This window comes from Anser anser (genome assembly GCF_964211835.1).
Source record: "Anser anser genome assembly, chromosome: 1".
In the NCBI taxonomy this organism is placed as follows: Eukaryota; Metazoa; Chordata; class Aves; order Anseriformes; family Anatidae; genus Anser; species Anser anser.
This window is the reverse complement of record NC_139720.1, coordinates 84,784,506-84,797,011: the sequence shown is the minus strand read 5'-3', so window position 1 is coordinate 84,797,011 and position 12,506 is coordinate 84,784,506.

Genomic DNA, 12,506 nt, shown 5'->3' with positions numbered 1-12,506 from the left:
CTTTTTTGTGTCCTATTTATGCTTACAGAAAGAAGAAATAACTGAGGAAGACAAGCTGTTAGCAGAGTATTGAAGAGTTAGTTAGCAGATGAGTTGGGATCAGGCAGGCAAAAAAGCTAGTAAAGGTAGGTGGTGGGCATTGTGTTCAGTGCATGTGGCAAAAGCAGTGGGGATAAGGCCTCCATCACAAGGGACTGAGAAGGCAGGAAGCAGCTGTTTGGTTGAGCAGTTGGCAATTAAGTCATCATAAAGAACAGTCAAAAAAAATTATTTTTTCTTCAAAAGGGGAAGTACCACTGCATATTTTTCTCCTGATTTTTCTTTTCCTCTCTTTTCTCTCTTCAGTGCAGTGTTGTTGTGTAAGTCATTTAGGATCGCTACTCAAGTGAGGAATTTCAGCTCACTGAGCACCTATAATTTTTTTCAGTCTTTGTTGGTGGCACCTAAAATTTGAACCTCACCCATGTCACTGCCAGTCGGGTACTGGAAGAACAGTTGCACATGTATCTTAATGTATGTGTACGTGCAACTTAAATAAATAAACAAGCTCGTATCTCCTTTCTACAGGATTGGAGCTGGGCTTAGGAATGAAGCTCACACTAATTGAATGCCTGGGACTTATATTATGCACTATGTGTGTATATCCATATGTAATCCTGCAAGCTCTTTCTTAGCTATAACACCATGAACACTCCTTAAGTTTTCGATCTGCCTTTCTGAGCAACTTGATATAGCTGAAAGAGCTTAGTGCTAGACTTGCATATTGCTCAAAATTCACTAATGCATTTTCAGTTCAAAGACACTGTCAAACAGCTTTTGAGAAAGCAGTCTACACACCTAACACAGGGTCAGAATTAGCAGACTTGCTGTCTTCCTTCACTAGATTTATGTACCTGCCTAGACATCATAGCTGAATGTCTGTCGAGAAGCTTTTCCTCCTCTTGAAGGAATTCAAACCTAGTCTCTTTCATGTAGGGAGCATTTCCAAATCAAGTTAATGCATGCTCTGGAAAGAAGATGTCTTCCAATACTACTTGTACCAGCCCACTTCCTACTATATACTTCAGCTTTAGTTTGTCTATGAAAGAGTGTGTCGGGCACAACAGTCCATTTTAATAGTCATCTGAGATAGGGACTCTTAGGATTCTAGTTCTAAGACTACTTGTGCATTTGACATTAAATCGCAACATGATAAAATAAATAAATATATCAGGATGTAAATGTGACCCCATGTTTCAAACTGGTTGGGAAGGAGGGAGCTTTTGGTTCTTAGTTTGTTGTTTTGTTTTGTTTTGTTTTGTTTCCCCAAACCTTCCAGATAACCATTGCTTTTTGAATCACTTTTTTGCAGACTTTTATTCCATAACATTTCTAAGGCATCGTTAGTCTGAGTTAAATACAATGACATAGAAAATGACAGTCTGAATGTTACGGGTGAATCTCATACAACGCCAGGCATGCAAGGGGTTGGAAAGCAGATAACCTGTAGCTGCTGCTGCTCAGAATTGACTAATTATGTTTAATAGGTTGGCAAGGGTCAAAATCTTCCTCTGACAATCCTTACAAGTACATGAGAAATAACTCAGAAAAACAGTAGTCTTAAAGACTCTCAGCTGCCAGAAGCTTTTTAGCAGGTGAGGAAAAAATAAATAAATAACTAAATAAAAATAAAAAGATGAGTTGTCAAGGATTGTTAAGGGAAAAACACAAATAATTCTTCATTATATTTATATTTTTAATAAGGTGTTCAATTAGTGTGATTTATTTGGAAATAATTTGAGTAGCTTTATGTATTAAGAAATTGATGTCAGTACTGGTGAGAAGGATGGAATCAGACCATTTGAATATTTTTTCCTGAGCAGCTCTTATTATTTTTCCTACAGCATATTCATAGAGGAAATCTATATTGATATTAGGGTCAAACTGAGGCCAGCCTTAAATAACCCTGAGCCAATTCACCATGCCATAGCCTTCACACCAGTGGGGAGGGAGGTTCTAGTGTACCAAGACCTTTCACAGAAGAAGGCCTTTCATACTTATTTTTTTGCTTTTCAGGTCTTGTTTATTTTTATAGCTATTAAAGAGAATAAGATGTGAGGGAAGGCACTGAATGGCTGAATAATAGAAATGGGAATCTGGTGTACACGCACTTCAATCTAGATCTTGAATAATAGTCTTATTTCTAGTGTTGTTAACCATCTCCTGGTTCAACTTGATGCAATAGCTGTTTGGGTGAATCTCTTCCCTACAACAATCAGAGAATAAATATATCCCATCACTCCTAAACCAAATATAAGGACTTATTTAGTTATACCAGTTGTTTCCAGTGAATTACTTGAAGTCAAGCTTCTCTGTTACACTTTATGTTTTTCTTTTCAGTCCCTTCACCCTCATAGACAAAATTCAGTTTTTTTTTTCAATAAACATGTATCAAAAAGGGGGTAAGTAGATGTTACACGCACACACTTAAGGATAAGAAAGCAAAGTATGTTTTCATAATGGTGGAAATTTCCTTATTAAAATAGAGATCTCTAATGGGTAAATTATATTACTTGTTATAAGTCATGCATTGGTGAATTTGATTACTGGAAATCAAAAGTGGAAATACACATTTGCAATATAAGTTTACACAATGTAACATCTAAGATATCATTAATAATCTTTCATTTGATATTTTGAAGGCAGTTTTGTTTTACCTACAGCTCTGTCACCATTTATAAATACTGATTTTTGTACTACATATTGGTCATCATTTAGTAATGAGTATTCATTGCTAGATAATTAGAATATGTAATCCAGAAGAGAATAAAAAGTAAAATTCAACCAACTGGTCATGAAAATAAGTGGTAAATTTAATTTTCCTTTTTCATTTTTTCAAAAACAATACATTTTATATATAAAGCTGTTAATGATAATAATACTTAACTATTTTTCTCACATAGAAGCTAATCATTTTGAAATAATAATCACATAAATGCAGAATTATGCTGATATTAAACAATTGAAACTTTCTTTGACCAAACGAAGGAATTCAGCTTTGATTACACAATGCTCTTTTAATTAAAAAAAGTATGCATCTTCTTTTTTAGTATTGACTTTCATTTGTTATTTCATCTGAAAGACTTTTGTATGGAAATTAGATTTCCCTTTCTAGCTGAACTATTGAATGTTAATAAAAGCATTCTGCAATCAGTCACTAAAGTTTTAACTGAAGTCACTTTGATTATTTTTGCATCCCAAGTGTCATTTTTCCCTGCAAGCATCCCAACAAACAAGGTTACTGGAGTGAATATTTCCAAACAAAGCTAATAACGCATGTTTGAGAAAACTGTGTTTTAAGTTTTTCTTTAGCAGTAATCATTGAAGAGTGTATTTGATGAGGGAACATATGTACTGAAAAAGTAAACCTCAAATGCACATACCCAATTTCATATATCAGTTAATTCTGGCGGCCTTCTTCTATCCAAACTACTGTATAATTCCTGGTTGCCACCTGGCATCTGTGACACTCTTTTTTTTTACCCCCACAGTGTCATTGTGTTATCAGCTTGAGAACAGTGTATGAAAATTCAGAGTTTAGACTAAGAGTTTACTAGCAGTCAGACTAAGTGATATAATTGCAAGAGATGCTTTTCATACAACTTGAAACCACAAGGACTTTTACAAACAAATAAGTTTCTCTCCTAAATATTCCCAATTAATTCAGTACACTGTAATAAAGTACAACAAAAAGATACTTCCTCTTGGCTGATTAATGTTGGACTCTGAAATTTTCTCTATCTTATGGTGTTGTTTTGTTGTTTTTTTTTTTTTTCTGTACAATTCTGCCCTGTAGTGCAACGTTATCAGCTTGAATGTGTTTGGGAGATTCAGATTTGTTGCTCCCTATCAGCAACCAATCAAATAATAATTGTGTCAATTGTTCAAACAATTGTTCTTCCTCTAAATATAAATAACCTAAGAAACATAATGATTTTAAGAGAAAAAAACAGGAAAGTGTTTTGTTTTTTTGCTGTGAAATACTGCTGCCCTTCAATGTTACAACTGTGCAAAAAAATAGACATTCATCATGATCTGTTCCATTGAAACTGTCCTTCAGATTACTTCATTGCAAAGGAAAACTGAACAAAGTAAAAGTATCAAATGAAATTCAAAACCTGTGTTATGAATTGGGACCAAACACAATAAAAATTGATAAATAACACTATTTGCAAGATATAAATTACATTCTTTCTATGTGAATTTTTAATGTTTGCTGTATACAAATACTGTGTTCTGTGAATTGTGGCAGGAGAGGGACGTGGGAAGAAAATGTTTCAGGTGGACATGTGTTAGATTTCTATTTTGAACCGAGCAGCTGTGATGCTCCATCATACCCATTTTTGCAAACTATTTCTTACATAACGACAGAAATAAGATATGTTTCTAAAAAGGAAAGATTCTACCACATGGTGTATAACTGTAAATTTGCATGTGTTTTGAAATAGGCAAATCTATTCTTGATTTAAGAAGAGTTTCTCAAACTCTTCTGATATCGAGGTTTTGTACTTGGAGTTGGGTTTCTTTACTATCTTTCCTTCTCTGTGACTTGAAATGTCTTCCCTTCCTTCCTTCCTTCTTTTTTCTTTCTTTCTTTCTTTCTTTCTTTCTTTCTTTCTTTCTTTCTTTCTTTCTTTCTTTCTTTCTTTCTTTCTTTCTTTCTTTCTTTCTTTCTTTCTTTCTTTCTTTCTTTTCTTTCTTCCTTTCTTCCTTTCTTCCTTTCTTCCTTTCTTCCTTTCTTCCTTTTTCTTTCTTTTCTTTCCTCTTTCCTTCCTTCCTTCCTTCCTTCCTTCCTTCCTTCCTTCCTTCCTTCCTTCCTTCCTTCCTTCTTTCCTTCCTTCCTTTCTTTCTTTCTTTCTTTCTTTCTTTCTTTCTTTCTTTCTTTCTTTCTTTCTTTCTTTCTTTCTTTCTTTTCTTTCCTCTTTCCTTCCTTTCTTTCTTTCTTTCTTCCTTTCTTCCTTTCTTCCTTTCTTCCTTTCTTCCTTTCTTTCTTTCTTTCTTTCTTTCTTTCTTTCTTTCTTTCTTTCTTTCTTTCTTTCTTTCTTTCTTTCTTTCTTTTTCTTTCTTTCTTTCTTTCTTTCTTGTTTTTTCTTTTTCTTTTTCTTCTTTCTCTCTCTCTCTCTCTTTCTCTTTCTCTTTTTTCATCTCTTGTTCTTCTTGTTCTTGTTCTTCTTCTTCTTCTTCTTCTTCTTCTTCACATTCTTTGCTTTCTTCTTCTTCACCTTCTACACCTTCTTTCTACATTAAAACTATATTTTATCATCAAAAGAATTGTTATTTTCAGTTCAGGTTTTATGCTTCAAATGTGATTCAAATATGTTTTCAGTTTCATCTAAGGAAAACTTTTTACTGCATAGCTCTAACAGATGGTAAAAGCTACTACATGTAGAAATGGATAGACTCTCCCAGTTTATCATTATGAAATTCAAAATTCAAATGAAATCTAAGAGCAAGAATGAGATTAAATGGAAAATTCAAGTAGAACATTAAAGAGAACTCCACCTAAAAGATTAGTCTGATTTTAAATTCTAGTCAAGGACTTACTGTTCTCTACTACAAGGTCAGTCACAAATGTCTGGGATACTTTAAGAAAATAGTGGAATAATTCAAAAAGAAGAGACCCACTGGACCAAAGAAATAAATGATTTAAAGGGCAGTAACAAAAGATGAGAGAAAAATATAATATTTTATTGTTCTGATATAATCCCAAAGATTTTTACATGTTATTTTTTAAATAGGATAATTGATCTCTAACCTGAGATCAAAGTTATAACCAACTTTTTCTAGGTAGTCTGGTGAGGCTGAATTATCTACTTTTGACTAAGTCAGCATAGCAGCTTTTGGATCATCATAGCTATGTTTTGGGCTTGCAAACAGCTCATTATTGTGTTTCAGGATATTTGAAATACAAATATCATGTCATAATTTGTTCAGCTTTGTATGCTAAGCCACGGGGAGGATCTTCAAAAAAGTTTATCTTTTTACTTTGAATTATCTGTATTTACTTCTTTCCATGACCAAGGAAGAAAAATTGTATCACGTCAAGGGAAAAAAAGAAAAAAAATAAAAAAAAAGGAAAAGGAAAAGGAAAAGGAAAAGGAAAAGGAAAAGGAAAAGGAAAAGGAAAAGGAAAAGGAAAAGGAAAAGGAAAAGGAAAAGGAAAAGGAAAAGGAAAAGGAAAAGGAAAAGGAAAAGGAAAAGGAAAAGGAAAAGGAAAAGGAAAAGGAAAGGAAAAGGAAAAGGAAAAGGAAAAGGAAAAGGAGAAAGGGAAAGGGAAAGGGAAAGGAAAAGGAGAAAGGGAAAGGGAAAGGGAAAGGGAAAGGGAAAGGGAAAGGGAAAGGGAAAGGGAAAGGGAAAGGGAAAGGGAAAGGGAAAGGGAAAGGGAAAGGGAAAGGGAAAGGGAAAGGGAAAGGGAAAGGGAAAGGGAGGAGAGGAGAGGAGAGGAGAGGAGAGGAGAGGAGAGGAGAGGAGAGGAGAGGAGAGGAGAGGAGAGGAGAGGAGAGGAGAGGAGAGGAGAGGAGAGGAGAGGAGAGGAGAGGAGAGGAGAGGAGAGGAGAGGAGAGGAGAGGAGAGGAGAGGAGAGGAGAGGAGAGGAGAGGAGAGGAGAGGAGAGGAGAGGAGAGGAGAGGAGAGGAGAGGAGAGGAGAGGAGAGGAGAGGAGAGGAGAGGAGAGGAGAGGAGAGAGAGGAGAGAGGAGGGGAGGGAAGGGGAAGGGGAAGGGGAAGGGGACGAAAACAGAAAGTAAAAATTGCTGGATCCTTCAACTTCTGGAACTTGACACTTTAGGGTCAAGTTTGATATAGCAACATTTCTCATAGCATTGTACCAAAACTGCTCAGCAGTAGGTAATGTTAAGTTAGGGTAATGTTAAGAATTATGGCCTCTCACTCCTCTATGATGAAGAAAGTTGGCTTTGTCTCACATGAACATTCTATGTATTTCCCCAACAAGGCTCTTACTCATCTTTGTTGTTTACTGAAAGTTACTCCATTGGGCACAAGACCACAGGGGAATTGAGATATCCTGGCATCTAACCACCTGTGCATTTGCTAAGCCATATGCACTCTGTGATGATGTAACAGCATTGCCTAGCTTCAGTAGCCAGTGCTTGGATACTGTAAACCCAAAGGATTTTCAGAATTGTTTGAATTCAAGCCTCCTACTTTTCCTGTTGAGCATGTTGGCACTTCAGATTTCTTGAAGAAAGAGCATGTAACAACTTGTCTGCTGGCATCAGCCACATGTCCCTATAAAGTACAGACTGATATATAGCATCACACTTGGGCTGAGAGTGCATGCACTCAAAGTGTCTGGACTACAAGAAGACATGCTCTTTGACATGTGCCCTGGGAGCTGAGAAGAGCTTGTCTTCATTCCCTGCTGTAGTCCCAAACTCAGCCAAAGCCTGTGCCTGATCACCTCTGTGCAGCCTATCATTTGTAGAGGTAAGGTGATGTAAACTTAAACTCAAAGCCAAAATATAATTTAGACACAGGAGCTGGGTTTGAAGCTACTTATTCTCTAGCAAAATTTATAACTCTGGGATTAACAGACCCCTAAAATAACTAAAAATTCCCTATAAAGGGATTATTTTAAATAACCATCCTACAATTTGCAAGATTATCAAAGACTTCTTATGGAGTAGTGAGAGAGAGGAAATCCTTTTCTGCCCTAAAACTTTTTCCTGGAAAAAGTTGTCTAAGGCATCTCATTCAGAAATGAAGCCAGAGGTCACGTCTTTTTATTTCAAAGAAAAGGCTCAGTAGCCATGGTCCAAGTGGAGTGGTTGTATAGGCACGCCACACTGCATAGACCACAGCTGTTGGGAAGGTAGCAAAGCATCCCTGTTTCTCCTTTCCCACTTCCCAAAATCTGGACTTATGCCAGTTGTTTTACCAGGCTGTGCTTTGAAGGGCCAGCACAGGGCTTGAGAAGTAGGTCTTGATTTCTTTCGCTGACTGAAGTAAGCTCAATTTACATCTCCCAAAGTATCTATAAGCTGACCTGGGACAGTGATGCTGTTGTTTCTTCCTACTGTATCTGTTTCAGTTTTCATGGAGTACTTAACCTTTCAGTGAACCAGTGACTTAGAAAGAGCAAGAGTACAAGTGGGTACAGGAATAAAAATGAAGACAATGCTGTTACCTTGTGCTTGCAATCTGATTTGAGAAATGGGTACTTGCAATTATGTATTGGACTAATAATTCATTTCTCTCAAAAAGGTAGCTTGCCATAATTCCCAAACATTAGAATATTAGTAGGTGTGTCCTAATTGATAAAGTTGTCCTAGGAAAGGCAAATGAATAAATTACATAATCTGAGCAAATTAGAGTTTTTCTGGACTAAGCAATAGATTCCAGTTTAGCATTTAAGCTGTAAATTAAAAGGAAAAAAAAAAAAAGTCCCTTAATGTGATAAATGAACCAAGTCCTGAAATATTTTAGCATTTAAAAGTTTCATCTGCAAGTTTAGATGTAGATGACTTTTCCTCCTGATTAACTAGTTCCTTCCCTGAAGATATTAGCAAAGAAGTAATGTCAAAGGTTGCAGTTGTTACAGCTGTGAAATGGGATCTTAATTAATTTTTGTTAAATATGTCACTGAGATGTCATATATTTCCCTCTACTATACAAGTCAACTATCTGAGGACTTAGAACTTATTTAAGTACTTAGCTATGTGACAGGTAGCTCTAAAGGGTACAGATAATTACTCCTGTGTGGTATTCCTCTTCTTCAGACCCTTTGAAACTGCTGTGGGATCATTTGGAGGTTGAACTTCGAACTCTTTCTCATGCAAATGCTGTAATTCTCAATTCTGTGTGTAGTTCTGATCCTGAGCTGTCAGAAAACCTTCTTCCAAAGCCAAGTGAAACTGCTACCACCAACTCTGTAGTTTTACATGAAAACATTTAATGATCAAATGCAACAGGATTATTGGTATGGGGAAAAAAGAAAAAAGAAAAAAAAAAGTTAAATAACTTGTCTATTGTTTTGCTTTCTAAATTCTTCCCAGATGGAGACAAGTCATTGTTTTAAATCACAACCTCATTTGTTTACTTTTAGTTCTTGCCAGTAGTTGTGTAAAGAGACCAGGAATATTGTCTTAATTGTGGAGGGGAGTGACTTACTTGACCACAATATTAAATGCTATTTTCCCTACAATGGCTGTTAGGTTCCTAGTCTTGTATGCCAACTGGAAATTTGGGGTCTTTTTTTTAGTGTCTCAGCTATCATAGTTCCTCCCTGCATGTTTTTTAGAGGTAATGTAAAGCGAAGTAGATGCAGTAACATTTAATAGTGCACCTACAGAATGACAAATTTATTTTATTCTTTGAATTACTGCTATTTACTGCCAGTGCATGGTCCTACTAATCCTAGTTCTTCATTCTACAATAAAAGAATGCCTCGGTATAACTCTAACCACCTATACAAATGAAATCATAAATGTCTTTGTTCTTTGTTATCTGTTTATAGGTCTTGTCAATATTTCCTTTTTTTGCTTCTCACACTCACTAGTTTACTTTTTTCACAACTTTTGCAGCATCTTTACCTTGTTCACATTTGCCTCTAAACAATCAGATGAAACATTTCTACAAGCTGTGTATTTGAAATCCCTCAATGACAGTTAATGTTTTCATTACTTATGTATTCACATTCCTGATGAGGTATTCTACATTCATAACAAATTAAATGAGTGACATAGAGTGTGCAGATATTTGTTTGCTCTTTGACTAGTTACAGAGAAACAGCTTGTACTAGAAAAACAAAATATGTAACTGAATAACTGCAATATTGCCATGCTGGAGGTACCACAGGTTACTGAATTTTGTTCCTGTTGCTGAATGCCATAGCAAAGGTTGTCACTCAGCTATCATTATACCTCCTAATTGGCATTTGTGGAGAAGTTCTTTAAAGAAACTTGCTTTGGACTAATGTTCTATATTTTATACTCCATTTCAGTTAATAATACATGCATGGTCACTTCAGGAAAAGCTAGGTGAAAGTCCTCTTGTGTGTTCTTTGAGCAACCAGAGGATTGTTACCTAACTCCTCTAATGGCTGTCGACCGCTAGCTGGGCTGCAATGGTCTACACCAGGCAGACTGCTCTCTCTAGAAAGTCTGTAACCACCCAGACTGACTGCCTGCTCAAAAATGCGGCAGTTCAGGTCTCTGGATGCAGGGAGTGTCTGAGCCTGTTGCTGCCATCTGAGGGAGGCAGAGAGACTGTGTGTGTGAGGTGCGAGCAGGTGGATGACCTGGTCCGCCCGGTGTCAGAGCTCAGGGAGGAGGTGGAGAGGTTGAGGTCTATCAGGGAGTGTGAGCGGGAGATAGACTGGTGGAGCAACTCCCTGCAGGGCCTGAAGGAGAGGTACCAGGGTGAGACACCCCAAACGGGGGTGGACACCCTGCCCTGTTGGGCAGAGGGAGGGGACCTAGGAGTTAAGGAGGAATGGAGACAGGTCCCTGCTCGACCTCGCAGGAGACGCCCCACCCCCTCCCCCCCACCAGCCCCACCTTCCCAGGTGCGCGTACACAACAGGTTTGAGGCCCTAGAGTTTGAGAGACCGGTGGGTGAAGGTGAGGTAGAAAGTCTACCCAGGAGGATACCTAGGGCGAGGAGGTCGACTCCACCCCTCAAGACTGCCTCCACCAAGAAAGACAGAAGGGTAATTGTTGTAGGCGACTCCCTTCTCCGGGGGTCAGAGGGCCCTATTTGTCAGCCTGACCCTACCCATAGGGAAGTCTGCTGCCTCCCTGGGGCCAGGGTCAGGGATGCTGCCAGAAAGCTTCCCAACCTGGTTCGCCCCTCTGACTACTATCCACTTTTGATAGTCCAGGCTGGCAGTGATAATATTGATGAGAGTAGCCTGAAGGCTATCAAACGGGACTTTAGGGGACTGGGACGGTTAGTGGATGGAGCAGGAGTACAGGTGGTGTTTTCGTCCATCCCTACAACAGCAGGGAGGGGTACCGAGAGGACACGGAAAGCTCACCTGATTAACACGTGGCTCAGAGGCTGGTGCCAACACAGAAATTTTGGTTTTTTTGACCATGGGGCGCTTTACTCGGTACCCGGCCTGATGGCCGCAGAAGGGTCCCTATCTCTAAGGGGAAAACGGATCCTAGCCCAGGAGCTGGCAGGGCTCGTTGAGAGGGCTTTAAACTAGGAAAGAAGGGGGACGGGGCTGAAATAAGGCTTGTTGGAGCTGTGTCAGGGGGAACAATGGCAAGGCCAGGGGAGAAGGCAATGGCCCGACTGAAGTGCATCTACACTAATGCACGCAGCATGGGTAACAAACAAGAGGAGCTGGAAGCCATCGTGCAGCGGGAAGGCTATGACTTGGTTGCCATCACGGAAACATGGTGGGACCACTCTCATGACTGGAGTGCTGCAATGTCTGGCTATAGGCTCTTCAGAAGGGACAGGCAGCACAGAAGGGGTGGTGGTGTGGCTCTCTACATTAGAGAGTGTTTTGATGTTGTGGAACTTGAGGCTGGGAATGATAAGGTTGAGTCTGTGTGGGTTAGGATCAGTGGGAAGGCCAACAAGGCAAGCATCCTGGGGGGGGGTCTGTTATAGACCGCCAAACCAGGATGAGGAGACGGATGAGGAGTTCTACAGGCAGCTGGCAGAAGTTGCAAAATCGTCAGCGCTTGTTCTCGTGGGGGACTTCAACTTCCCAGACATATCCTGGAAGCACAACACAGCCCAGAGAAAACAGTCTAGGAGGTTTCTGGAGAGTGTGGAAGATAGCTTCCTGACGCAGCTGGTTAGAGAGCCTACCAGGGGAGGTGCCCCAGTAGACCTTCTGTTCACAAACAGTGACAGACTGGTGGGAGATGTGGTGGTCGTGAGCTGTCTTGGGCAGAGTGACCATGAAATGGTAGAGTTCTCTATTCTTGGCGAGGCCAGGAAGGGGACCAGTAAAACTGCTGTATTGGACTTCCGGAGGGCTGACTTTGAGCTGTTCAGGACACTGGTTGGCAGAGTCCCTTGGGAGGTGGTTCTGAAGTGCAGAGGAGTCCAGGAAGGCTGGGCACTCTTCAAGAAGGAAATCTTAATGGCTCAGGAGCGGTCTGTACCCACATGCCCAAAGACGAGCTGGCGCGGAAGAAGACTGGCCTGACTGAACAGAGAGTTGTGGTTCGAGCTTAGGAGAAAAAAAGAGGGTTTATAATCTTTGGAAAAGAGGGCGGGCCACTCACGAGGACTATAAGGCTGTTGTGAGGCTGTGCAGGGACAAAATTAGAAGGGCCAAAGCTCATCTGGAGATCAATCTGGCTACTGCTGTTAAAGATAACAAAAAATGTTTTTACAAATACATCAACACCAAAAGGAGGACTAAGGAGAATCTCCATCCTTTACTGGATATGGGGGGAAACTTAGTTACAAGGGATGAGGAAAAAGCTGAGGTGCTTAATACCTTCTTTGCCTCAGTCTTTAGCGGCAAAACCAGTTGTTCTC